This window comes from Vulpes vulpes, unplaced genomic scaffold (assembly GCF_048418805.1).
Source record: "Vulpes vulpes isolate BD-2025 unplaced genomic scaffold, VulVul3 u000000749, whole genome shotgun sequence".
NCBI lineage: Eukaryota > Metazoa > Chordata > Mammalia > Carnivora > Canidae > Vulpes > Vulpes vulpes.
Window position 1 is genome coordinate 101,285 of NW_027325752.1, and position 25,383 is coordinate 126,667.

General features: G+C 76.1%; 14 non-coding genes across 14 annotated transcripts; all 14 read left to right on the forward strand.

Moving 5' to 3' along the window:
- Window positions 1–1,263: 1,263 nt before the first annotated feature.
- Window positions 1,264–1,382, forward strand: LOC140596808 (5S ribosomal RNA). Its single transcript, XR_011998679.1, has one exon. It is a non-coding gene; the product is annotated as a 5S ribosomal RNA (ribosomal RNA).
- A 1,662-nt stretch (window positions 1,383–3,044) lies between these two features.
- On the forward strand, window positions 3,045–3,163 carry LOC140596809 (5S ribosomal RNA). Its single transcript, XR_011998680.1, has one exon. It is a non-coding gene; the product is annotated as a 5S ribosomal RNA (ribosomal RNA).
- A 1,665-nt stretch (window positions 3,164–4,828) lies between these two features.
- Window positions 4,829–4,947, forward strand: LOC140596810 (5S ribosomal RNA). The gene has a single exon (XR_011998681.1). It is a non-coding gene; the product is annotated as a 5S ribosomal RNA (ribosomal RNA).
- A 1,673-nt stretch (window positions 4,948–6,620) lies between these two features.
- On the forward strand, window positions 6,621–6,739 carry LOC140596811 (5S ribosomal RNA). The gene has a single exon (XR_011998682.1). It is a non-coding gene; the product is annotated as a 5S ribosomal RNA (ribosomal RNA).
- A 1,641-nt stretch (window positions 6,740–8,380) lies between these two features.
- On the forward strand, window positions 8,381–8,499 carry LOC140596812 (5S ribosomal RNA). The gene has a single exon (XR_011998683.1). It is a non-coding gene; the product is annotated as a 5S ribosomal RNA (ribosomal RNA).
- Window positions 8,500–10,163: 1,664 nt separating this feature from the next.
- On the forward strand, window positions 10,164–10,282 carry LOC140596813 (5S ribosomal RNA). Its single transcript, XR_011998684.1, has one exon. It is a non-coding gene; the product is annotated as a 5S ribosomal RNA (ribosomal RNA).
- Window positions 10,283–11,916: 1,634 nt separating this feature from the next.
- Window positions 11,917–12,035, forward strand: LOC140596814 (5S ribosomal RNA). Its single transcript, XR_011998685.1, has one exon. It is a non-coding gene; the product is annotated as a 5S ribosomal RNA (ribosomal RNA).
- Window positions 12,036–13,693: 1,658 nt separating this feature from the next.
- Window positions 13,694–13,812, forward strand: LOC140596815 (5S ribosomal RNA). Its single transcript, XR_011998686.1, has one exon. It is a non-coding gene; the product is annotated as a 5S ribosomal RNA (ribosomal RNA).
- Window positions 13,813–15,432: 1,620 nt separating this feature from the next.
- On the forward strand, window positions 15,433–15,551 carry LOC140596816 (5S ribosomal RNA). The gene has a single exon (XR_011998687.1). It is a non-coding gene; the product is annotated as a 5S ribosomal RNA (ribosomal RNA).
- Window positions 15,552–17,221: 1,670 nt separating this feature from the next.
- LOC140596818 (5S ribosomal RNA) lies at window positions 17,222–17,340 on the forward strand. The gene has a single exon (XR_011998689.1). It is a non-coding gene; the product is annotated as a 5S ribosomal RNA (ribosomal RNA).
- A 1,646-nt stretch (window positions 17,341–18,986) lies between these two features.
- Window positions 18,987–19,105, forward strand: LOC140596819 (5S ribosomal RNA). Its single transcript, XR_011998690.1, has one exon. It is a non-coding gene; the product is annotated as a 5S ribosomal RNA (ribosomal RNA).
- A 1,670-nt stretch (window positions 19,106–20,775) lies between these two features.
- On the forward strand, window positions 20,776–20,895 carry LOC140596879 (5S ribosomal RNA). Its single transcript, XR_011998750.1, has one exon. It is a non-coding gene; the product is annotated as a 5S ribosomal RNA (ribosomal RNA).
- Window positions 20,896–22,562: 1,667 nt separating this feature from the next.
- On the forward strand, window positions 22,563–22,681 carry LOC140596820 (5S ribosomal RNA). The gene has a single exon (XR_011998691.1). It is a non-coding gene; the product is annotated as a 5S ribosomal RNA (ribosomal RNA).
- A 1,647-nt stretch (window positions 22,682–24,328) lies between these two features.
- LOC140596821 (5S ribosomal RNA) lies at window positions 24,329–24,447 on the forward strand. Its single transcript, XR_011998692.1, has one exon. It is a non-coding gene; the product is annotated as a 5S ribosomal RNA (ribosomal RNA).
- Window positions 24,448–25,383: the final 936 nt, after the last annotated feature.

Genomic DNA, 25,383 nt, shown 5'->3' on the forward strand with positions numbered 1-25,383 from the left:
CCGGGCGGGGGCTGGATCCCGTCTCCGCAGGCCTGCGAGCCCCTCCGGGGGGCCGGGGCGGGGCTTTGGGGGCCGGGGCCGGGGCGGGGCTTTGGGGGCCGGGGCCGGGGCCGGGGCCCTCCTCGCCCCGCCCCAATCTCCGCCCCCAGGCCCGCCCCCAGCCCCTAGCAATTCCCTGGCACCGCCCCCAGCCTCCAAGCCACCCAGCCACCCGCAACCCCCCCCACCTTCGGCCCGGGCCCGCCTGCACCTTCTCTCCGAAGGACATGCCCTGCCTCCCCCGCGGACCACCGTCCCTTCGGCCCTCAGCCACGACGTCCACGCTCCGCGGGCCCGGGACACCAGATGGCCCGACCGCCCGGGGCCTCAGGCCCCGTTGGCACCGGGCTGCGCGCTCCGCGGCCCCGCAACAGCCAAGGCCACAGCGACGCGGGGGCGGCCGGCACCCATGCCGAAAAGGGCCGCGCGCAACACAGCAAGAGACACAAGAGAGACTCGCTCCGCGCCTGGGCGTGGGCGCCGCGCACGCAACACAGGCACACGGTCCCGCGGCGGTTCGGCTGATGGGCAGGAATGGGGGCAGAACGGCATCCCTGACACCGTGGCTGCAGGGCCCGCGGCTGCCAGGGCTCCTAAGGCAGCTCCAGGGCCTGCGCCCCTCCGGCGGGGTGGCTGCCTCGCCCCCACAGGCCTTGTGGCCCAGCTCCGAGTGCCCGTGTCCCTCCGTCTGTGTGTGTGTGTGTGTGTGTGTGTCTGTCTGTCTGTCGTGGGCACCTGTGTCTGTGTCCCTGCCTGTCCGAGGATGGGGTCCGGCGGCGCGGGCGGCCCCGGCTTGGCTTTGAGCCAGGCCGGCTGAAGAACAGGAGAGGCCAGGGGTCGTCCGGAGCCGGCCGGCGCCGGCCCGCGGCACCCCCCCAGCCAGTGAGCGGTCCGAGGTGGGGCGGCGTGCCATCCGGGGAGCCGAGCGGCGGCGACGCGCCCGCCAGGCCGGGGACGGGAGCGCGCCCGGGCTCCGGCGACAGCCTCCGCTCCGGGGTGCGGGAGGCGTCTTGGCCCCCACCCCCCCCGCCCGGCCCGGGGCAGGCGCCCTCCGCCACCCCGGGCGCGGCGCGGGAGGCGGTCAGTCAATCAATCAGTCGGGCCGGCAGGCGAGCATGCAGGCGGGCTGGCGCGATCGGGCGGGCGGAGGGCTGAGGAGCGGCGGGCGCCTGGCCCGGAGAGGCGCAGAGCAGGCTCTTGGGGCGCCCAGCGGCAGCCGCGGACGTCTACGGCCATACCACCCTGAACGCGCCCGATCTCGTCTGATCTCGGAAGCTAAGCAGGGTCGGGCCTGGTTAGTACTTGGATGGGAGACCGCCTGGGAATACCGGGTGCTGTAGGCTTTTTTTCCTCGGCCTTTTGCCTGCCTTCCTGTCTGTCCCTTGGCCGCCAACGCCCCCTCGACCAACGCGGCGGCGGCGGCGGCGGCGGCGGCGGCGGCGGCGGCGGCGGCGCCCCCCTCCGGGCGACCCGTGGCATGGCCCCCGCCCCGCCGGAAGCACCGCAGGGCGCCGCGGAGCACCGAGGGCGCCGGCTGCACGGGCAGGGCAGGAGGCCACACACATGCACCACCTCCTCTTCCTCTCAAGCCCTTCACCCTCGCAGCCCGCCCTTCAAGCACACCCACCCACGTCCTAGCCGGCCGCGCGTCCCAGGGCGCCGCGGGGGCCCGAAGGCGGCCGACGGAGGGGACGGGGCGACAGCAGGAACCTCGGGGCCGGGGCGGGGAGGGGGCGGTCGCTGGGGGGAGCCGGGCGGGGGCTGGATCCCGTCTCCGCAGGCCTGCGAGCCCCTCCGGGGGGCCGGGGCGGGGCTTTGGGGGCCGGGGCCGGGGCGGGGCTTTGGGGGCCGGGGCCGGGGCCCTCCTCGCCCCGCCCCAATCTCCGCCCCCAGGCCCGCCCCCAGCCCCTAGCAATTCCCTGGCACCGCCCCCAGCCTCCAAGCCACCCAGCCACCCGCAACCCCCCCCACCTTCGGCCCGGGCCCGCCTGCACCTTCTCTCCGAAGGACATGCCCTGCCTCCCCCGCGGACCACCGTCCCTTCGGCCCTCAGCCACGACGTCCACGCTCCGCGGGCCCGGGACACCAGATGGCCCGACCGCCCGGGGCCTCAGGCCCCGTTGGCACCGGGCTGCGCGCTCCGCGGCCCCGCAACAGCCAAGGCCACAGCGACGCGGGGGCGGCCGGCACCCATGCCGAAAAGGGCCGCGCGCAACACAGCAAGAGACACAAGAGAGACTCGCTCCGCGCCTGGGCGTGGGCGCCGCGCACGCAACACAGGCACACGGTCCCGCGGCGGTTCGGCTGATGGGCAGGAATGGGGGCAGAACGGCATCCCTGACACCGTGGCTGCAGGGCCCGCGGCTGCCAGGGCTCCTAAGGCAGCTCCAGGGCCTGCGCCCCTCCGGCGGGGTGGCTGCCTCGCCCCCACAGGCCTTGTGGCCCAGCTCCGAGTGCCCGTGTCCCTCCGTCTGTGTGTGTGTGTGTGTGTGTGTCTGTCTGTCTGTCGTGGGCACCTGTGTCTGTGTCCCTGCCTGTCCGAGGATGGGGTCCGGCGGCGCGGGCGGCCCCGGCTTGGCTTTGAGCCAGGCCGGCTGAAGAACAGGAGAGGCCAGGGGTCGTCCGGAGCCGGCCGGCGCCGGCCCGCGGCACCCCCCCAGCCAGTGAGCGGTCCGAGGTGGGGCGGCGTGCCATCCGGGGAGCCGAGCGGCGGCGACGCGCCCGCCAGGCCGGGGACGGGAGCGCGCCCGGGCTCCGGCGACAGCCTCCGCTCCGGGGTGCGGGAGGCGTCTTGGCCCCCACCCCCCCCGCCCGGCCCGGGGCAGGCGCCCTCCGCCACCCCGGGCGCGGCGCGGGAGGCGGTCAGTCAATCAATCAGTCGGGCCGGCAGGCGAGCATGCAGGCGGGCTGGCGCGATCGGGCGGGCGGAGGGCTGAGGAGCGGCGGGCGCCTGGCCCGGAGAGGCGCAGAGCAGGCTCTTGGGGCGCCCAGCGGCAGCCGCGGACGTCTACGGCCATACCACCCTGAACGCGCCCGATCTCGTCTGATCTCGGAAGCTAAGCAGGGTCGGGCCTGGTTAGTACTTGGATGGGAGACCGCCTGGGAATACCGGGTGCTGTAGGCTTTTTTTCCTCGGCCTTTTGCCTGCCTTCCTGTCTGTCCCTTGGCCGCCAACGCCCCCTCGACCAACGCGGCGGCGGCGGCGGCGGCGGCGGCGGCGGCGGCGGCGGCGGCGGCGCCCCCTCCGGGCGACCCGTGGCATGGCCCCCGCCCCGCCGGAAGCACCGCAGGGCGCCGCGGAGCACCGAGGGCGCCGGCTGCACGGGCAGGAGGCCACACACATGCACCACCTCCTCTTCCTCTCAAGCCCTTCACCCTCGCAGCCCGCCCTTCAAGCACACCCACCCACGTCCTAGCCGGCCGCGCGTCCCAGGGCGCCGCGGGGGCCCGAAGGCGGCCGACGGAGGGGACGGGGCGACAGCAGGAACCTCGGGGCCGGGGCGGGGAGGGGGCGGTCGCTGGGGGGAGCCGGGCGGGGGCTGGATCCCGTCTCCGCAGGCCTGCGAGCCCCTCCGGGGGGCCGGGGCGGGGCTTTGGGGGCCGGGGCCGGGGCGGGGCTTTGGGGGCCGGGGCCGGGGCCGGGGCCCTCCTCGCCCCGCCCCAATCTCCGCCCCCAGGCCCGCCCCCAGCCCCTAGCAATTCCCTGGCACCGCCCCCAGCCTCCAAGCCACCCAGCCACCCGCAACCCCCCCCACCTTCGGCCCGGGCCCGCCTGCACCTTCTCTCCGAAGGACATGCCCTGCCTCCCCCGCGGACCACCGTCCCTTCGGCCCTCAGCCACGACGTCCACGCTCCGCGGGCCCGGGACACCAGATGGCCCGACCGCCCGGGGCCTCAGGCCCCGTTGGCACCGGGCTGCGCGCTCCGCGGCCCCGCAACAGCCAAGGCCACAGCGACGCGGGGGCGGCCGGCACCCATGCCGAAAAGGGCCGCGCGCAACACAGCAAGAGACACAAGAGAGACTCGCTCCGCGCCTGGGCGTGGGCGCCGCGCACGCAACACAGGCACACGGTCCCGCGGCGGTTCGGCTGATGGGCAGGAATGGGGGCAGAACGGCATCCCTGACACCGTGGCTGCAGGGCCCGCGGCTGCCAGGGCTCCTAAGGCAGCTCCAGGGCCTGCGCCCCTCCGGCGGGGTGGCTGCCTCGCCCCCACAGGCCTTGTGGCCCAGCTCCGAGTGCCCGTGTCCCTCCGTCTGTGTGTGTGTGTGTGTGTGTGTCTGTCTGTCTGTCGTGGGCACCTGTGTCTGTGTCCCTGCCTGTCCGAGGATGGGGTCCGGCGGCGCGGGCGGCCCCGGCTTGGCTTTGAGCCAGGCCGGCTGAAGAACAGGAGAGGCCAGGGGTCGTCCGGAGCCGGCCGGCGCCGGCCCGCGGCACCCCCCCAGCCAGTGAGCGGTCCGAGGTGGGGCGGCGTGCCATCCGGGGAGCCGAGCGGCGGCGACGCGCCCGCCAGGCCGGGGACGGGAGCGCGCCCGGGCTCCGGCGACAGCCTCCGCTCCGGGGTGCGGGAGGCGTCTTGGCCCCCACCCCCCCCGCCCGGCCCGGGGCAGGCGCCCTCCGCCACCCCGGGCGCGGCGCGGGAGGCGGTCAGTCAATCAATCAGTCGGGCCGGCAGGCGAGCATGCAGGCGGGCTGGCGCGATCGGGCGGGCGGAGGGCTGAGGAGCGGCGGGCGCCTGGCCCGGAGAGGCGCAGAGCAGGCTCTTGGGGCGCCCAGCGGCAGCCGCGGACGTCTACGGCCATACCACCCTGAACGCGCCCGATCTCGTCTGATCTCGGAAGCTAAGCAGGGTCGGGCCTGGTTAGTACTTGGATGGGAGACCGCCTGGGAATACCGGGTGCTGTAGGCTTTTTTTCCTCGGCCTTTTGCCTGCCTTCCTGTCTGTCCCTTGGCCGCCAACGCCCCCTCGACCAACGCGGCGGCGGCGGCGGCGGCGGCGGCGGCGGCGGCGGCGGCGGCGCCCCCCTCCGGGCGACCCGTGGCATGGCCCCCGCCCCGCCGGAAGCACCGCAGGGCGCCGCGGAGCACCGAGGGCGCCGGCTGCACGGGCAGGAGGCCACACACATGCACCACCTCCTCTTCCTCTCAAGCCCTTCACCCTCGCAGCCCGCCCTTCAAGCACACCCACCCACGTCCTAGCCGGCCGCGCGTCCCAGGGCGCCGCGGGGGCCCGAAGGCGGCCGACGGAGGGGACGGGGCGACAGCAGGAACCTCGGGGCCGGGGCGGGGAGGGGGCGGTCGCTGGGGGGAGCCGGGCGGGGGCTGGATCCCGTCTCCGCAGGCCTGCGAGCCCCTCCGGGGGGCCGGGGCGGGGCTTTGGGGGCCGGGGCCGGGGCGGGGCTTTGGGGGCCGGGGCCGGGGCCGGGGCCGGGGCCCTCCTCGCCCCGCCCCAATCTCCGCCCCCAGGCCCGCCCCCAGCCCCTAGCAATTCCCTGGCACCGCCCCCAGCCTCCAAGCCACCCAGCCACCCGCAACCCCCCCCACCTTCGGCCCGGGCCCGCCTGCACCTTCTCTCCGAAGGACATGCCCTGCCTCCCCCGCGGACCACCGTCCCTTCGGCCCTCAGCCACGACGTCCACGCTCCGCGGGCCCGGGACACCAGATGGCCCGACCGCCCGGGGCCTCAGGCCCCGTTGGCACCGGGCTGCGCGCTCCGCGGCCCCGCAACAGCCAAGGCCACAGCGACGCGGGGGCGGCCGGCACCCATGCCGAAAAGGGCCGCGCGCAACACAGCAAGAGACACAAGAGAGACTCGCTCCGCGCCTGGGCGTGGGCGCCGCGCACGCAACACAGGCACACGGTCCCGCGGCGGTTCGGCTGATGGGCAGGAATGGGGGCAGAACGGCATCCCTGACACCGTGGCTGCAGGGCCCGCGGCTGCCAGGGCTCCTAAGGCAGCTCCAGGGCCTGCGCCCCTCCGGCGGGGTGGCTGCCTCGCCCCCACAGGCCTTGTGGCCCAGCTCCGAGTGCCCGTGTCCCTCCGTCTGTGTGTGTGTGTGTGTGTGTGTGTGTCTGTCTGTCTGTCGTGGGCACCTGTGTCTGTGTCCCTGCCTGTCCGAGGATGGGGTCCGGCGGCGCGGGCGGCCCCGGCTTGGCTTTGAGCCAGGCCGGCTGAAGAACAGGAGAGGCCAGGGGTCGTCCGGAGCCGGCCGGCGCCGGCCCGCGGCACCCCCCCAGCCAGTGAGCGGTCCGAGGTGGGGCGGCGTGCCATCCGGGGAGCCGAGCGGCGGCGACGCGCCCGCCAGGCCGGGGACGGGAGCGCGCCCGGGCTCCGGCGACAGCCTCCGCTCCGGGGTGCGGGAGGCGTCTTGGCCCCCACCCCCCCCGCCCGGCCCGGGGCAGGCGCCCTCCGCCACCCCGGGCGCGGCGCGGGAGGCGGTCAGTCAATCAATCAGTCGGGCCGGCAGGCGAGCATGCAGGCGGGCTGGCGCGATCGGGCGGGCGGAGGGCTGAGGAGCGGCGGGCGCCTGGCCCGGAGAGGCGCAGAGCAGGCTCTTGGGGCGCCCAGCGGCAGCCGCGGACGTCTACGGCCATACCACCCTGAACGCGCCCGATCTCGTCTGATCTCGGAAGCTAAGCAGGGTCGGGCCTGGTTAGTACTTGGATGGGAGACCGCCTGGGAATACCGGGTGCTGTAGGCTTTTTTTCCTCGGCCTTTTGCCTGCCTTCCTGTCTGTCCCTTGGCCGCCAACGCCCCCTCGACCAACGCGGCGGCGGCGGCGGCGGCGGCGGCGGCGGCGGCGGCGGCGGCGGCGGCGCCCCCCTCCGGGCGACCCGTGGCATGGCCCCCGCCCCGCCGGAAGCACCGCAGGGCGCCGCGGAGCACCGAGGGCGCCGGCTGCACGGGCAGGAGGCCACACACATGCACCACCTCCTCTTCCTCTCAAGCCCTTCACCCTCGCAGCCCGCCCTTCAAGCACACCCACCCACGTCCTAGCCGGCCGCGCGTCCCAGGGCGCCGCGGGGGCCCGAAGGCGGCCGACGGAGGGGACGGGGCGACAGCAGGAACCTCGGGGCCGGGGCGGGGAGGGGGCGGTCGCTGGGGGGAGCCGGGCGGGGGCTGGATCCCGTCTCCGCAGGCCTGCGAGCCCCTCCGGGGGGCCGGGGCGGGGCTTTGGGGGCCGGGGCCGGGGCCGGGGCCCTCCTCGCCCCGCCCCAATCTCCGCCCCCAGGCCCGCCCCCAGCCCCTAGCAATTCCCTGGCACCGCCCCCAGCCTCCAAGCCACCCAGCCACCCGCAACCCCCCCCACCTTCGGCCCGGGCCCGCCTGCACCTTCTCTCCGAAGGACATGCCCTGCCTCCCCCGCGGACCACCGTCCCTTCGGCCCTCAGCCACGACGTCCACGCTCCGCGGGCCCGGGACACCAGATGGCCCGACCGCCCGGGGCCTCAGGCCCCGTTGGCACCGGGCTGCGCGCTCCGCGGCCCCGCAACAGCCAAGGCCACAGCGACGCGGGGGCGGCCGGCACCCATGCCGAAAAGGGCCGCGCGCAACACAGCAAGAGACACAAGAGAGACTCGCTCCGCGCCTGGGCGTGGGCGCCGCGCACGCAACACAGGCACACGGTCCCGCGGCGGTTCGGCTGATGGGCAGGAATGGGGGCAGAACGGCATCCCTGACACCGTGGCTGCAGGGCCCGCGGCTGCCAGGGCTCCTAAGGCAGCTCCAGGGCCTGCGCCCCTCCGGCGGGGTGGCTGCCTCGCCCCCACAGGCCTTGTGGCCCAGCTCCGAGTGCCCGTGTCCCTCCGTCTGTGTGTGTGTGTGTGTGTGTCTGTCTGTCTGTCGTGGGCACCTGTGTCTGTGTCCCTGCCTGTCCGAGGATGGGGTCCGGCGGCGCGGGCGGCCCCGGCTTGGCTTTGAGCCAGGCCGGCTGAAGAACAGGAGAGGCCAGGGGTCGTCCGGAGCCGGCCGGCGCCGGCCCGCGGCACCCCCCCAGCCAGTGAGCGGTCCGAGGTGGGGCGGCGTGCCATCCGGGGAGCCGAGCGGCGGCGACGCGCCCGCCAGGCCGGGGACGGGAGCGCGCCCGGGCTCCGGCGACAGCCTCCGCTCCGGGGTGCGGGAGGCGTCTTGGCCCCCACCCCCCCCGCCCGGCCCGGGGCAGGCGCCCTCCGCCACCCCGGGCGTGGCGCGGGAGGCGGTCAGTCAATCAATCAGTCGGGCCGGCAGGCGAGCATGCAGGCGGGCTGGCGCGATCGGGCGGGCGGAGGGCTGAGGAGCGGCGGGCGCCTGGCCCGGAGAGGCGCAGAGCAGGCTCTTGGGGCGCCCAGCGGCAGCCGCGGACGTCTACGGCCATACCACCCTGAACGCGCCCGATCTCGTCTGATCTCGGAAGCTAAGCAGGGTCGGGCCTGGTTAGTACTTGGATGGGAGACCGCCTGGGAATACCGGGTGCTGTAGGCTTTTTTTCCTCGGCCTTTTGCCTGCCTTCCTGTCTGTCCCTTGGCCGCCAACGCCCCCTCGACCAACGCGGCGGCGGCGGCGGCGGCGGCGGCGGCGGCGGCGGCGGCGGCGGCGCCCCCCTCCGGGCGACCCGTGGCATGGCCCCCGCCCCGCCGGAAGCACCGCAGGGCGCCGCGGAGCACCGAGGGCGCCGGCTGCACGGGCAGGAGGCCACACACATGCACCACCTCCTCTTCCTCTCAAGCCCTTCACCCTCGCAGCCCGCCCTTCAAGCACACCCACCCACGTCCTAGCCGGCCGCGCGTCCCAGGGCGCCGCGGGGGCCCGAAGGCGGCCGACGGAGGGGACGGGGCGACAGCAGGAACCTCGGGGCCGGGGCGGGGAGGGGGCGGTCGCTGGGGGGAGCCGGGCGGGGGCTGGATCCCGTCTCCGCAGGCCTGCGAGCCCCTCCGGGGGGCCGGGGCGGGGCTTTGGGGGCCGGGGCCGGGGCGGGGCTTTGGGGGCCGGGGCCGGGGCCGGGGCCCTCCTCGCCCCGCCCCAATCTCCGCCCCCAGGCCCGCCCCCAGCCCCTAGCAATTCCCTGGCACCGCCCCCAGCCTCCAAGCCACCCAGCCACCCGCAACCCCCCCCACCTTCGGCCCGGGCCCGCCTGCACCTTCTCTCCGAAGGACATGCCCTGCCTCCCCCGCGGACCACCGTCCCTTCGGCCCTCAGCCACGACGTCCACGCTCCGCGGGCCCGGGACACCAGATGGCCCGACCGCCCGGGGCCTCAGGCCCCGTTGGCACCGGGCTGCGCGCTCCGCGGCCCCGCAACAGCCAAGGCCACAGCGACGCGGGGGCGGCCGGCACCCATGCCGAAAAGGGCCGCGCGCAACACAGCAAGAGACACAAGAGAGACTCGCTCCGCGCCTGGGCGTGGGCGCCGCGCACGCAACACAGGCACACGGTCCCGCGGCGGTTCGGCTGATGGGCAGGAATGGGGGCAGAACGGCATCCCTGACACCGTGGCTGCAGGGCCCGCGGCTGCCAGGGCTCCTAAGGCAGCTCCAGGGCCTGCGCCCCTCCGGCGGGGTGGCTGCCTCGCCCCCACAGGCCTTGTGGCCCAGCTCCGAGTGCCCGTGTCCCTCCGTCTGTGTGTGTGTGTGTGTGTGTCTGTCTGTCTGTCGTGGGCACCTGTGTCTGTGTCCCTGCCTGTCCGAGGATGGGGTCCGGCGGCGCGGGCGGCCCCGGCTTGGCTTTGAGCCAGGCCGGCTGAAGAACAGGAGAGGCCAGGGGTCGTCCGGAGCCGGCCGGCGCCGGCCCGCGGCACCCCCCCAGCCAGTGAGCGGTCCGAGGTGGGGCGGCGTGCCATCCGGGGAGCCGAGCGGCGGCGACGCGCCCGCCAGGCCGGGGACGGGAGCGCGCCCGGGCTCCGGCGACAGCCTCCGCTCCGGGGTGCGGGAGGCGTCTTGGCCCCCACCCCCCCCGCCCGGCCCGGGGCAGGCGCCCTCCGCCACCCCGGGCGTGGCGCGGGAGGCGGTCAGTCAATCAATCAGTCGGGCCGGCAGGCGAGCATGCAGGCGGGCTGGCGCGATCGGGCGGGCGGAGGGCTGAGGAGCGGCGGGCGCCTGGCCCGGAGAGGCGCAGAGCAGGCTCTTGGGGCGCCCAGCGGCAGCCGCGGACGTCTACGGCCATACCACCCTGAACGCGCCCGATCTCGTCTGATCTCGGAAGCTAAGCAGGGTCGGGCCTGGTTAGTACTTGGATGGGAGACCGCCTGGGAATACCGGGTGCTGTAGGCTTTTTTTCCTCGGCCTTTTGCCTGCCTTCCTGTCTGTCCCTTGGCCGCCAACGCCCCCTCGACCAACGCGGCGGCGGCGGCGGCGGCGGCGGCGGCGCCCCCCTCCGGGCGACCCGTGGCATGGCCCCCGCCCCGCCGGAAGCACCGCAGGGCGCCGCGGAGCACCGAGGGCGCCGGCTGCACGGGCAGGAGGCCACACACATGCACCACCTCCTCTTCCTCTCAAGCCCTTCACCCTCGCAGCCCGCCCTTCAAGCACACCCACCCACGTCCTAGCCGGCCGCGCGTCCCAGGGCGCCGCGGGGGCCCGAAGGCGGCCGACGGAGGGGACGGGGCGACAGCAGGAACCTCGGGGCCGGGGCGGGGAGGGGGCGGTCGCTGGGGGGAGCCGGGCGGGGGCTGGATCCCGTCTCCGCAGGCCTGCGAGCCCCTCCGGGGGGCCGGGGCGGGGCTTTGGGGGCCGGGGCCGGGGCGGGGCTTTGGGGGCCGGGGCCCTCCTCGCCCCGCCCCAATCTCCGCCCCCAGGCCCGCCCCCAGCCCCTAGCAATTCCCTGGCACCGCCCCCAGCCTCCAAGCCACCCAGCCACCCGCAACCCCCCCCACCTTCGGCCCGGGCCCGCCTGCACCTTCTCTCCGAAGGACATGCCCTGCCTCCCCCGCGGACCACCGTCCCTTCGGCCCTCAGCCACGACGTCCACGCTCCGCGGGCCCGGGACACCAGATGGCCCGACCGCCCGGGGCCTCAGGCCCCGTTGGCACCGGGCTGCGCGCTCCGCGGCCCCGCAACAGCCAAGGCCACAGCGACGCGGGGGCGGCCGGCACCCATGCCGAAAAGGGCCGCGCGCAACACAGCAAGAGACACAAGAGAGACTCGCTCCGCGCCTGGGCGTGGGCGCCGCGCACGCAACACAGGCACACGGTCCCGCGGCGGTTCGGCTGATGGGCAGGAATGGGGGCAGAACGGCATCCCTGACACCGTGGCTGCAGGGCCCGCGGCTGCCAGGGCTCCTAAGGCAGCTCCAGGGCCTGCGCCCCTCCGGCGGGGTGGCTGCCTCGCCCCCACAGGCCTTGTGGCCCAGCTCCGAGTGCCCGTGTCCCTCCGTCTGTGTGTGTGTGTGTGTGTGTCTGTCTGTCTGTCGTGGGCACCTGTGTCTGTGTCCCTGCCTGTCCGAGGATGGGGTCCGGCGGCGCGGGCGGCCCCGGCTTGGCTTTGAGCCAGGCCGGCTGAAGAACAGGAGAGGCCAGGGGTCGTCCGGAGCCGGCCGGCGCCGGCCCGCGGCACCCCCCCAGCCAGTGAGCGGTCCGAGGTGGGGCGGCGTGCCATCCGGGGAGCCGAGCGGCGGCGACGCGCCCGCCAGGCCGGGGACGGGAGCGCGCCCGGGCTCCGGCGACAGCCTCCGCTCCGGGGTGCGGGAGGCGTCTTGGCCCCCACCCCCCCCGCCCGGCCCGGGGCAGGCGCCCTCCGCCACCCCGGGCGCGGCGCGGGAGGCGGTCAGTCAATCAATCAGTCGGGCCGGCAGGCGAGCATGCAGGCGGGCTGGCGCGATCGGGCGGGCGGAGGGCTGAGGAGCGGCGGGCGCCTGGCCCGGAGAGGCGCAGAGCAGGCTCTTGGGGCGCCCAGCGGCAGCCGCGGACGTCTACGGCCATACCACCCTGAACGCGCCCGATCTCGTCTGATCTCGGAAGCTAAGCAGGGTCGGGCCTGGTTAGTACTTGGATGGGAGACCGCCTGGGAATACCGGGTGCTGTAGGCTTTTTTTCCTCGGCCTTTTGCCTGCCTTCCTGTCTGTCCCTTGGCCGCCAACGCCCCCTCGACCAACGCGGCGGCGGCGGCGGCGGCGGCGGCGGCGGCGGCGGCGGCGCCCCCCTCCGGGCGACCCGTGGCATGGCCCCCGCCCCGCCGGAAGCACCGCAGGGCGCCGCGGAGCACCGAGGGCGCCGGCTGCACGGGCAGGAGGCCACACACATGCACCACCTCCTCTTCCTCTCAAGCCCTTCACCCTCGCAGCCCGCCCTTCAAGCACACCCACCCACGTCCTAGCCGGCCGCGCGTCCCAGGGCGCCGCGGGGGCCCGAAGGCGGCCGACGGAGGGGACGGGGCGACAGCAGGAACCTCGGGGCCGGGGCGGGGAGGGGGCGGTCGCTGGGGGGAGCCGGGCGGGGGCTGGATCCCGTCTCCGCAGGCCTGCGAGCCCCTCCGGGGGGCCGGGGCGGGGCTTTGGGGGCCGGGGCCGGGGCGGGGCTTTGGGGGCCGGGGCCGGGGCCGGGGCCCTCCTCGCCCCGCCCCAATCTCCGCCCCCAGGCCCGCCCCCAGCCCCTAGCAATTCCCTGGCACCGCCCCCAGCCTCCAAGCCACCCAGCCACCCGCAACCCCCCCCACCTTCGGCCCGGGCCCGCCTGCACCTTCTCTCCGAAGGACATGCCCTGCCTCCCCCGCGGACCACCGTCCCTTCGGCCCTCAGCCACGACGTCCACGCTCCGCGGGCCCGGGACACCAGATGGCCCGACCGCCCGGGGCCTCAGGCCCCGTTGGCACCGGGCTGCGCGCTCCGCGGCCCCGCAACAGCCAAGGCCACAGCGACGCGGGGGCGGCCGGCACCCATGCCGAAAAGGGCCGCGCGCAACACAGCAAGAGACACAAGAGAGACTCGCTCCGCGCCTGGGCGTGGGCGCCGCGCACGCAACACAGGCACACGGTCCCGCGGCGGTTCGGCTGATGGGCAGGAATGGGGGCAGAACGGCATCCCTGACACCGTGGCTGCAGGGCCCGCGGCTGCCAGGGCTCCTAAGGCAGCTCCAGGGCCTGCGCCCCTCCGGCGGGGTGGCTGCCTCGCCCCCACAGGCCTTGTGGCCCAGCTCCGAGTGCCCGTGTCCCTCCGTCTGTGTGTGTGTGTGTGTGTGTCTGTCTGTCTGTCGTGGGCACCTGTGTCTGTGTCCCTGCCTGTCCGAGGATGGGGTCCGGCGGCGCGGGCGGCCCCGGCTTGGCTTTGAGCCAGGCCGGCTGAAGAACAGGAGAGGCCAGGGGTCGTCCGGAGCCGGCCGGCGCCGGCCCGCGGCACCCCCCCAGCCAGTGAGCGGTCCGAGGTGGGGCGGCGTGCCATCCGGGGAGCCGAGCGGCGGCGACGCGCCCGCCAGGCCGGGGACGGGAGCGCGCCCGGGCTCCGGCGACAGCCTCCGCTCCGGGGTGCGGGAGGCGTCTTGGCCCCCACCCCCCCCGCCCGGCCCGGGGCAGGCGCCCTCCGCCACCCCGGGCGCGGCGCGGGAGGCGGTCAGTCAATCAATCAGTCGGGCCGGCAGGCGAGCATGCAGGCGGGCTGGCGCGATCGGGCGGGCGGAGGGCTGAGGAGCGGCGGGCGCCTGGCCCGGAGAGGCGCAGAGCAGGCTCTTGGGGCGCCCAGCGGCAGCCGCGGACGTCTACGGCCATACCACCCTGAACGCGCCCGATCTCGTCTGATCTCGGAAGCTAAGCAGGGTCGGGCCTGGTTAGTACTTGGATGGGAGACCGCCTGGGAATACCGGGTGCTGTAGGCTTTTTTTCCTCGGCCTTTTGCCTGCCTTCCTGTCTGTCCCTTGGCCGCCAACGCCCCCTCGACCAACGCGGCGGCGGCGGCGGCGGCGGCGGCGGCGCCCCCCTCCGGGCGACCCGTGGCATGGCCCCCGCCCCGCCGGAAGCACCGCAGGGCGCCGCGGAGCACCGAGGGCGCCGGCTGCACGGGCAGGAGGCCACACACATGCACCACCTCCTCTTCCTCTCAAGCCCTTCACCCTCGCAGCCCGCCCTTCAAGCACACCCACCCACGTCCTAGCCGGCCGCGCGTCCCAGGGCGCCGCGGGGGCCCGAAGGCGGCCGACGGAGGGGACGGGGCGACAGCAGGAACCTCGGGGCCGGGGCGGGGAGGGGGCGGTCGCTGGGGGGAGCCGGGCGGGGGCTGGATCCCGTCTCCGCAGGCCTGCGAGCCCCTCCGGGGGGCCGGGGCGGGGCTTTGGGGGCCGGGGCCGGGGCCGGGGCCCTCCTCGCCCCGCCCCAATCTCCGCCCCCAGGCCCGCCCCCAGCCCCTAGCAATTCCCTGGCACCGCCCCCAGCCTCCAAGCCACCCAGCCACCCGCAACCCCCCCCACCTTCGGCCCGGGCCCGCCTGCACCTTCTCTCCGAAGGACATGCCCTGCCTCCCCCGCGGACCACCGTCCCTTCGGCCCTCAGCCACGACGTCCACGCTCCGCGGGCCCGGGACACCAGATGGCCCGACCGCCCGGGGCCTCAGGCCCCGTTGGCACCGGGCTGCGCGCTCCGCGGCCCCGCAACAGCCAAGGCCACAGCGACGCGGGGGCGGCCGGCACCCATGCCGAAAAGGGCCGCGCGCAACACAGCAAGAGACACAAGAGAGACTCGCTCCGCGCCTGGGCGTGGGCGCCGCGCACGCAACACAGGCACACGGTCCCGCGGCGGTTCGGCTGATGGGCAGGAATGGGGGCAGAACGGCATCCCTGACACCGTGGCTGCAGGGCCCGCGGCTGCCAGGGCTCCTAAGGCAGCTCCAGGGCCTGCGCCCCTCCGGCGGGGTGGCTGCCTCGCCCCCACAGGCCTTGTGGCCCAGCTCCGAGTGCCCGTGTCCCTCCGTCTGTGTGTGTGTGTGTGTGTGTCTGTCTGTCTGTCGTGGGCACCTGTGTCTGTGTCCCTGCCTGTCCGAGGATGGGGTCCGGCGGCGCGGGCGGCCCCGGCTTGGCTTTGAGCCAGGCCGGCTGAAGAACAGGAGAGGCCAGGGGTCGTCCGGAGCCGGCCGGCGCCGGCCCGCGGCACCCCCCCAGCCAGTGAGCGGTCCGAGGTGGGGCGGCGTGCCATCCGGGGAGCCGAGCGGCGGCGACGCGCCCGCCAGGCCGGGGACGGGAGCGCGCCCGGGCTCCGGCGACAGCCTCCGCTCCGGGGTGCGGGAGGCGTCTTGGCCCCCACCCCCCCCGCCCGGCCCGGGGCAGGCGCCCTCCGCCACCCCGGGCGTGGCGCGGGAGGCGGTCAGTCAATCAATCAGTCGGGCCGGCAGGCGAGCATGCAGGCGGGCTGGCGCGATCGGGCGGGCGGAGGGCTGAGGAGCGGCGGGCGCCTGGCCCGGAGAGGCGCAGAGCAGGCTCTTGGGGCGCCCAGCGGCAGCCGCGGACGTCTACGGCCATACCACCCTGAACGCGCCCGATCTCGTCTGATCTCGGAAGCTAAGCAGGGTCGGGCCTGGTTAGTACTTGGATGGGAGACCGCCTGGGAATACCGGGTGCTGTAGGCTTTTTTTCCTCGGCCTTTTGCCTGCCTTCCTGTCTGTCCCTTGGCCGCCAACGCCCCCTCGACCAACGCGGCGGCGGCGGCGGCGGCGGCGGCGGCGGCGGCGGCGGCGGCGGCGCCCCCCTCCGGGCGACCCGTGGCATGGCCCCCGCCCCGCCGGAAGCACCGCAGGGCGCCGCGGAGCACCGAGGGCGCCGGCTGCACGGGCAGGAGGCCACACACATGCACCACCTCCTCTTCCTCTCAAGCCCTTCACCCTCGCAGCCCGCCCTTCAAGCACACCCACCCACGTCCTAGCCGGCCGCGCGTCCCAGGGCGCCGCGGGGGCCCGAAGGCGGCCGACGGAGGGGACGGGGCGACAGCAGGAACCTCGGGGCCGGGGCGGGGAGGGGGCGGTCGCTGGGGGGAGCCGGGCGGGGGCTGGATCCCGTCTCCGCAGGCCTGCGAGCCCCTCCGGGGGGCCGGGGCGGGGCTTTGGGGGCCGGGGCCGGGGCGGGGCTTTGGGGGCCGGGGCCGGGGCCGGGGCCCTCCTCGCCCCGCCCCAATCTCCGCCCCCAGGCCCGCCCCCAGCCCCTAGCAATTCCCTGGCACCGCCCCCAGCCTCCAAGCCACCCAGCCACCCGCAACCCCCCCCACCTTCGGCCCGGGCCCGCCTGCACCTTCTCTCCGAAGGACATGCCCTGCCTCCCCCGCGGACCACCGTCCCTTCGGCCCTCAGCCACGACGTCCACGCTCCGCGGGCCCGGGACACCAGATGGCCCGACCGCCCGGGGCCTCAGGCCCCGTTGGCACCGGGCTGCGCGCTCCGCGGCCCCGCAACAGCCAAGGCCACAGCGACGCGGGGGCGGCCGGCACCCATGCCGAAAAGGGCCGCGCGCAACACAGCAAGAGACACAAGAGAGACTCGCTCCGCGCCTGGGCGTGGGCGCCGCGCACGCAACACAGGCACACGGTCCCGCGGCGGTTCGGCTGATGGGCAGGAATGGGGGCAGAACGGCATCCCTGACACCGTGGCTGCAGGGCCCGCGGCTGCCAGGGCTCCTAAGGCAGCTCCAGGGCCTGCGCCCCTCCGGCGGGGTGGCTGCCTCGCCCCCACAGGCCTTGTGGCCCAGCTCCGAGTGCCCGTGTCCCTCCGTCTGTGTGTGTGTGTGTGTGTGTGTGTGTCTGTCTGTCTGTCGTGGGCACCTGTGTCTGTGTCCCTGCCTGTCCGAGGATGGGGTCCGGCGGCGCGGGCGGCCCCGGCTTGGCTTTGAGCCAGGCCGGCTGAAGAACAGGAGAGGCCAGGGGTCGTCCGGAGCCGGCCGGCGCCGGCCCGCGGCACCCCCCCAGCCAGTGAGCGGTCCGAGGTGGGGCGGCGTGCCATCCGGGGAGCCGAGCGGCGGCGACGCGCCCGCCAGGCCGGGGACGGGAGCGCGCCCGGGCTCCGGCGACAGCCTCCGCTCCGGGGTGCGGGAGGCGTCTTGGCCCCCACCCCCCCCGCCCGGCCCGGGGCAGGCGCCCTCCGCCACCCCGGGCGCGGCGCGGGAGGCGGTCAGTCAATCAATCAGTCGGGCCGGCAGGCGAGCATGCAGGCGGGCTGGCGCGATCGGGCGGGCGGAGGGCTGAGGAGCGGCGGGCGCCTGGCCCGGAGAGGCGCAGAGCAGGCTCTTGGGGCGCCCAGCGGCAGCCGCGGACGTCTACGGCCATACCACCCTGAACGCGCCCGATCTCGTCTGATCTCGGAAGCTAAGCAGGGTCGGGCCTGGTTAGTACTTGGATGGGAGACCGCCTGGGAATACCGGGTGCTGTAGGCTTTTTTTCCTCGGCCTTTTGCCTGCCTTCCTGTCTGTCCCTTGGCCGCCAACGCCCCCTCGACCAACGCGGCGGCGGCGGCGGCGGCGGCGGCGGCGCCCCCCTCCGGGCGACCCGTGGCATGGCCCCCGCCCCGCCGGAAGCACCGCAGGGCGCCGCGGAGCACCGAGGGCGCCGGCTGCACGGGCAGGAGGCCACACACATGCACCACCTCCTCTTCCTCTCAAGCCCTTCACCCTCGCAGCCCGCCCTTCAAGCACACCCACCCACGTCCTAGCCGGCCGCGCGTCCCAGGGCGCCGCGGGGGCCCGAAGGCGGCCGACGGAGGGGACGGGGCGACAGCAGGAACCTCGGGGCCGGGGCGGGGAGGGGGCGGTCGCTGGGGGGAGCCGGGCGGGGGCTGGATCCCGTCTCCGCAGGCCTGCGAGCCCCTCCGGGGGGCCGGGGCGGGGCTTTGGGGGCCGGGGCCGGGGCGGGGCTTTGGGGGCCGGGGCCGGGGCCGGGGCCCTCCTCGCCCCGCCCCAATCTCCGCCCCCAGGCCCGCCCCCAGCCCCTAGCAATTCCCTGGCACCGCCCCCAGCCTCCAAGCCACCCAGCCACCCGCAACCCCCCCCACCTTCGGCCCGGGCCCGCCTGCACCTTCTCTCCGAAGGACATGCCCTGCCTCCCCCGCGGACCACCGTCCCTTCGGCCCTCAGCCACGACGTCCACGCTCCGCGGGCCCGGGACACCAGATGGCCCGACCGCCCGGGGCCTCAGGCCCCGTTGGCACCGGGCTGCGCGCTCCGCGGCCCCGCAACAGCCAAGGCCACAGCGACGCGGGGGCGGCCGGCACCCATGCCGAAAAGGGCCGCGCGCAACACAGCAAGAGACACAAGAGAGACTCGCTCCGCGCCTGGGCGTGGGCGCCGCGCACGCAACACAGGCACACGGTCCCGCGGCGGTTCGGCTGATGGGCAGGAATGGGGGCAGAACGGCATCCCTGACACCGTGGCTGCAGGGCCCGCGGCTGCCAGGGCTCCTAAGGCAGCTCCAGGGCCTGCGCCCCTCCGGCGGGGTGGCTGCCTCGCCCCCACAGGCCTTGTGGCCCAGCTCCGAGTGCCCGTGTCCCTCCGTCTGTGTGTGTGTGTGTGTGTGTCTGTCTGTCTGTCGTGGGCACCTGTGTCTGTGTCCCTGCCTGTCCGAGGATGGGGTCCGGCGGCGCGGGCGGCCCCGGCTTGGCTTTGAGCCAGGCCGGCTGAAGAACAGGAGAGGCCAGGGGTCGTCCGGAGCCGGCCGGCGCCGGCCCGCGGCACCCCCCCAGCCAGTGAGCGGTCCGAGGTGGGGCGGCGTGCCATCCGGGGAGCCGAGCGGCGGCGACGCGCCCGCCAGGCCGGGGACGGGAGCGCGCCCGGGCTCCGGCGACAGCCTCCGCTCCGGGGTGCGGGAGGCGTCTTGGCCCCCACCCCCCCCGCCCGGCCCGGGGCAGGCGCCCTCCGCCACCCCGGGCGCGGCGCGGGAGGCGGTCAGTCAATCAATCAGTCGGGCCGGCAGGCGAGCATGCAGGCGGGCTGGCGCGATCGGGCGGGCGGAGGGCTGAGGAGCGGCGGGCGCCTGGCCCGGAGAGGCGCAGAGCAGGCTCTTGGGGCGCCCAGCGGCAGCCGCGGACGTCTACGGCCATACCACCCTGAACGCGCCCGATCTCGTCTGATCTCGGAAGCTAAGCAGGGTCGGGCCTGGTTAGTACTTGGATGGGAGACCGCCTGGGAATACCGGGTGCTGTAGGCTTTTTTTCCTCGGCCTTTTGCCTGCCTTCCTGTCTGTCCCTTGGCCGCCAACGCCCCCTCGACCAACGCGGCGGCGGCGGCGGCGGCGGCGGCGGCGGCGGCGGCGGCGGCGGCGCCCCCCTCCGGGCGACCCGTGGCATGGCCCCCGCCCCGCCGGAAGCACCGCAGGGCGCCGCGGAGCACCGAGGGCGCCGGCTGCACGGGCAGGAGGCCACACACATGCACCACCTCCTCTTCCTCTCAAGCCCTTCACCCTCGCAGCCCGCCCTTCAAGCACACCCACCCACGTCCTAGCCGGCCGCGCGTCCCAGGGCGCCGCGGGGGCCCGAAGGCGGCCGACGGAGGGGACGGGGCGACAGCAGGAACCTCGGGGCCGGGGCGGGGAGGGGGCGGTCGCTGGGGGGAGCCGGGCGGGGGCTGGATCCCGTCTCCGCAGGCCTGCGAGCCCCTCCGGGGGGCCGGGGCGGGGCTTTGGGGGCCGGGGCCGGGGCGGGGCTTTGGGGGCCGGGGCCGGGGCCGGGGCCCTCCTCGCCCCGCCCCAATCTCCGCCCCCAGGCCCGCCCCCAGCCCCTAGCAATTCCCTGGCACCGCCCCCAGCCTCCAAGCCACCCAGCCACCCGCAACCCCCCCCACCTTCGGCCCGGGCCCGCCTGCACCTTCTCTCCGAAGGACATGCCCTGCCTCCCCCGCGGACCACCGTCCCTTCGGCCCTCAGCCACGACGTCCACGCTCCGCGGGCCCGGGACACCAGATGGCCCGACCGCCCGGGGCCTCAGGCCCCGTTGGCACCGGGCTGCGCGCTCCGCGGCCCCGCAACAGCCAAGGCCACAGCGACGCGGGGGCGGCCGGCACCCATGCCGAAAAGGGCCGCGCGCAACACAGCAAGAGACACAAGAGAGACTCGCTCCGCGCCTGGGCGTGGGCGCCGCGCACGCAACACAGGCACACGGTCCCGCGGCGGTTCGGCTGATGGGCAGGAATGGGGGCAGAACGGCATCCCTGACACCGTGGCTGCAGGGCCCGCGGCTGCCAGGGCTCCTAAGGCAGCTCCAGGGCCTGCGCCCCTCCGGCGGGGTGGCTGCCTCGCCCCCACAGGCCTTGTGGCCCAGCTCCGAGTGCCCGTGTCCCTCCGTCTGTGTGTGTGTGTGTGTGTGTGTGTGTCTGTCTGTCTGTCGTGGGCACCTGTGTCTGTGTCCCTGCCTGTCCGAGGATGGGGTCCGGCGGCGCGGGCGGCCCCGGCTTGGCTTTGAGCCAGGCCGGCTGAAGAACAGGAGAGGCCAGGGGTCGTCCGGAGCCGGCCGGCGCCGGCCCGCGGCACCCCCCCAGCCAGTGAGCGGTCCGAGGTGGGGCGGCGTGCCATCCGGGGAGCCGAGCGGCGGCGACGCGCCCGCCAGGCCGGGGACGGGAGCGCGCCCGGGCTCCGGCGACAGCCTCCGCTCCGGGGTGCGGGAGGCGTCTTGGCCCCCACCCCCCCCGCCCGGCCCGGGGCAGGCGCCCTCCGCCACCCCGGGCGCGGCGCGGGAGGCGGTCAGTCAATCAATCAGTCGGGCCGGCAGGCGAGCATGCAGGCGGGCTGGCGCGATCGGGCGGGCGGAGGGCTGAGGAGCGGCGGGCGCCTGGCCCGGAGAGGCGCAGAGCAGGCTCTTGGGGCGCCCAGCGGCAGCCGCGGACGTCTACGGCCATACCACCCTGAACGCGCCCGATCTCGTCTGATCTCGGAAGCTAAGCAGGGTCGGGCCTGGTTAGTACTTGGATGGGGAGACCGCCTGGGAATACCGGGTGCTGTAGGCTTTTTTTCCTCGGCCTTTTGCCTGCCTTCCTGTCTGTCCCTTGGCCGCCAACGCCCCCTCGACCAACGCGGCGGCGGCGGCGGCGGCGGCGGCGGCGGCGGCGGCGGCGGCGGCGCCCCCCTCCGGGCGACCCGTGGCATGGCCCCCGCCCCGCCGGAAGCACCGCAGGGCGCCGCGGAGCACCGAGGGCGCCGGCTGCACGGGCAGGAGGCCACACACATGCACCACCTCCTCTTCCTCTCAAGCCCTTCACCCTCGCAGCCCGCCCTTCAAGCACACCCACCCACGTCCTAGCCGGCCGCGCGTCCCAGGGCGCCGCGGGGGCCCGAAGGCGGCCGACGGAGGGGACGGGGCGACAGCAGGAACCTCGGGGCCGGGGCGGGGAGGGGGCGGTCGCTGGGGGGAGCCGGGCGGGGGCTGGATCCCGTCTCCGCAGGCCTGCGAGCCCCTCCGGGGGGCCGGGGCGGGGCTTTGGGGGCCGGGGCCGGGGCGGGGCTTTGGGGGCCGGGGCCGGGGCCGGGGCCCTCCTCGCCCCGCCCCAATCTCCGCCCCCAGGCCCGCCCCCAGCCCCTAGCAATTCCCTGGCACCGCCCCCAGCCTCCAAGCCACCCAGCCACCCGCAACCCCCCCCACCTTCGGCCCGGGCCCGCCTGCACCTTCTCTCCGAAGGACATGCCCTGCCTCCCCCGCGGACCACCGTCCCTTCGGCCCTCAGCCACGACGTCCACGCTCCGCGGGCCCGGGACACCAGATGGCCCGACCGCCCGGGGCCTCAGGCCCCGTTGGCACCGGGCTGCGCGCTCCGCGGCCCCGCAACAGCCAAGGCCACAGCGACGCGGGGGCGGCCGGCACCCATGCCGAAAAGGGCCGCGCGCAACACAGCAAGAGACACAAGAGAGACTCGCTCCGCGCCTGGGCGTGGGCGCCGCGCACGCAACACAGGCAGCACACGGTCCCGCGGCGGTTCGGCTGATGGGCAGGAATGGGGGCAGAACGGCATCCCTGACACCGTGGCTGCAGGGCCCGCGGCTGCCAGGGCTCCTAAGGCAGCTCCAGGGCCTGCGCCCCTCCGGCGGGGTGGCTGCCTCGCCCCCACAGGCCTTGTGGCCCAGCTCCGAGTGCCCGTGTCCCTCCGTCTGTGTGTGTGTGTGTGTGTGTCTGTCTGTCTGTCGTGGGCACCTGTGTCTGTGTCCCTGCCTGTCCGAGGATGGGGTCCGGCGGCGCGGGCGGCCCCGGCTTGGCTTTGAGCCAGGCCGGCTGAAGAACAGGAGAGGCCAGGGGTCGTCCGGAGCCGGCCGGCGCCGGCCCGCGGCACCCCCCCAGCCAGTGAGCGGTCCGAGGTGGGGCGGCGTGCCATCCGGGGAGCCGAGCGGCGGCGACGCGCCCGCCAGGCCGGGGACGGGAGCGCGCCCGGGCTCCGGCGACAGCCTCCGCTCCGGGGTGCGGGAGGCGTCTTGGCCCCCACCCCCCCCGCCCGGCCCGGGGCAGGCGCCCTCCGCCACCCCGGGCGTGGCGCGGGAGGCGGTCAGTCAATCAATCAGTCGGGCCGGCAGGCGAGCATGCAGGCGGGCTGGCGCGATCGGGCGGGCGGAGGGCTGAGGAGCGGCGGGCGCCTGGCCCGGAGAGGCGCAGAGCAGGCTCTTGGGGCGCCCAGCGGCAGCCGCGGACGTCTACGGCCATACCACCCTGAACGCGCCCGATCTCGTCTGATCTCGGAAGCTAAGCAGGGTCGGGCCTGGTTAGTACTTGGATGGGAGACCGCCTGGGAATACCGGGTGCTGTAGGCTTTTTTTCCTCGGCCTTTTGCCTGCCTTCCTGTCTGTCCCTTGGCCGCCAACGCGCCCCTCGACCAACGCGGAGGCGGCGGCGGCGGCGGCGGCGACGGCGCCCCCCTCCGGGCGACCCGTGGCATGGCCCCCGCCCCGCCGGAAGCACCGCAGGGCGCCGCGGAGCACCGAGGGCGCCCGCTGCACGGGCAGGAGGCCACACACATGCACCACCTCCTCTTCCTCTCAAGCCCTTCACCCTCGCAGCCCGCCCTTCAAGCACACCCACCCACGTCCTAGCCGGCCGCGCGTCCCAGGGCGCCTCGGGGGCCCGAAGGCGGCCGACGGAGGGGACGGGGCGACAGCAGGAACCTCGGGGCCGGGGCGGGGAGGGGGCGGTCGCTGGGGGGAGCCGGGCGGGGGCTGGATCCCGTCTCCGCAGGCCTGCGAGCCCCTCCGGGGGGCCGGGGCGGGGCTTTGGGGGCCGGGGCCGGGGCCGGGGCCGGGGCCGGGCCCGCCTGCGGGCCCTCCTCGCCCCGCCCCAATCTCCGCCCCCAGGCCCGCCCCCAGCCCCTAGCAATTCCCTGGCACCGCCCCCAGCCTCCAAGCCACCCAGCCACCCGCAACCCCCCCCACCTTCGGCCCGGGCCCGCCTGCACCTTCTCTCCGAAGGACATGCCCTGCCTCCCCCGCGGACCACCGTCCCTTCGGCCCTCAGCCACGACGTCCACGCTCCGCGGGCCCGGGACACCAGATGGCCCGACCGCCCGGGGCCTCAGGCCCCGTTGGCACCGGGCTGCGCGCTCCGCGGCCCCGCAACAGCCAAGGCCACAGCGACGCGGGGGCGGCCGGCACCCATGCCGAAAAGGGCCGCGCGCAACACAGCAAGAGACACAAGAGAGACTCGCTCCGCGCCTGGGCGTGGGCGCCGCGCACGCAACACAGGCACACGGTCCCGCGGCGGTTCGGCTGATGGGCAGGAATGGGGGCAGAACGGCATCCCTGACACCGTGGCTGCAGGGCCCGCGGCTGCCAGGGCTCCTAAGGCAGCTCCAGGGCCTGCGCCCCTCCGGCGGGGTGGCTGCCTCGCCCCCACAGGCCTTGTGGCCCAGCTCCGAGTGCCCGTGTCCCTCCGTCTGTGTGTGTGTGTGTGTGTGTCTGTCTGTCTGTCGTGGGCACCTGTGTCTGTGTCCCTGCCTGTCCGAGGATGGGGTCCGGCGGCGCGGGCGGCCCCGGCTTGGCTTTGAGCCAGGCCGGCTGAAGAACAGGAGAGGCCAGGGGTCGTCCGGAGCCGGCCGGCGCCGGCCCGCGGCACCCCCCCAGCCAGTGAGCGGTCCGAGGTGGGGCGGCGTGCCATCCGGGGAGCCGAGCGGCGGCGACGCGCCCGCCAGGCCGGGGACGGGAGCGCGCCCGGGCTCCGGCGACAGCCTCCGCTCCGGGGTGCGGGAGGCGTCTTGGCCCCCACCCCCCCCGCCCGGCCCGGGGCAGGCGCCCTCCGCCACCCCGGGCGCGGCGCGGGAGGCGGTCAGTCAATCAATCAGTCGGGCCGGCAGGCGAGCATGCAGGCGGGCTGGCGCGATCGGGCGGGCGGAGGGCTGAGGAGCGGCGGGCGCCTGGCCCGGAGAGGCGCAGAGCAGGCTCTTGGGGCGCCCAGCGGCAGCCGCGGACGTCTACGGCCATACCACCCTGAACGCGCCCGATCTCGTCTGATCTCGGAAGCTAAGCAGGGTCGGGCCTGGTTAGTACTTGGATGGGAGACCGCCTGGGAATACCGGGTGCTGTAGGCTTTTTTTCCTCGGCCTTTTGCCTGCCTTCCTGTCTGTCCCTTGGCCGCCAACGCCCCCTCGACCAACGCGGCGGCGGCGGCGGCGGCGGCGGCGGCGGCGGCGGCGGCGGCGGCGCCCCCTCCGGGCGACCCGTGGCATGGCCCCCGCCCCGCCGGAAGCACCGCAGGGCGCCGCGGAGCACCGAGGGCGCCGGCTGCACGGGCAGGAGGCCACACACATGCACCACCTCCTCTTCCTCTCAAGCCCTTCACCCTCGCAGCCCGCCCTTCAAGCACACCCACCCACGTCCTAGCCGGCCGCGCGTCCCAGGGCGCCGCGGGGGCCCGAAGGCGGCCGACGGAGGGGACGGGGCGACAGCAGGAACCTCGGGGCCGGGGCGGGGAGGGGGCGGTCGCTGGGGGGAGCCGGGCGGGGGCTGGATCCCGTCTCCGCAGGCCTGCGAGCCCCTCCGGGGGGCCGGGGCGGGGCTTTGGGGGCCGGGGCCGGGGCGGGGCTTTGGGGGCCGGGGCCGGGGCCGGGGCCCTCCTCGCCCCGCCCCAATCTCCGCCCCCAGGCCCGCCCCCAGCCCCTAGCAATTCCCTGGCACCGCCCCCAGCCTCCAAGCCACCCAGCCACCCGCAACCCCCCCCACCTTCGGCCCGGGCCCGCCTGCACCTTCTCTCCGAAGGACATGCCCTGCCTCCCCCGCGGACCACCGTCCCTTCGGCCCTCAGCCACGACGTCCACGCTCCGCGGGCCCGGGACACCAGATGGCCCGACCGCCCGGGGCCTCAGGCCCCGTTGGCACCGGGCTGCGCGCTCCGCGGCCCCGCAACAGCCAAGGCCACAGCGACGCGGGGGCGGCCGGCACCCATGCCGAAAAGGGCCGCGCGCAACACAGCAAGAGACACAAGAGAGACTCGCTCCGCGCCTGGGCGTGGGCGCCGCGCACGCAAC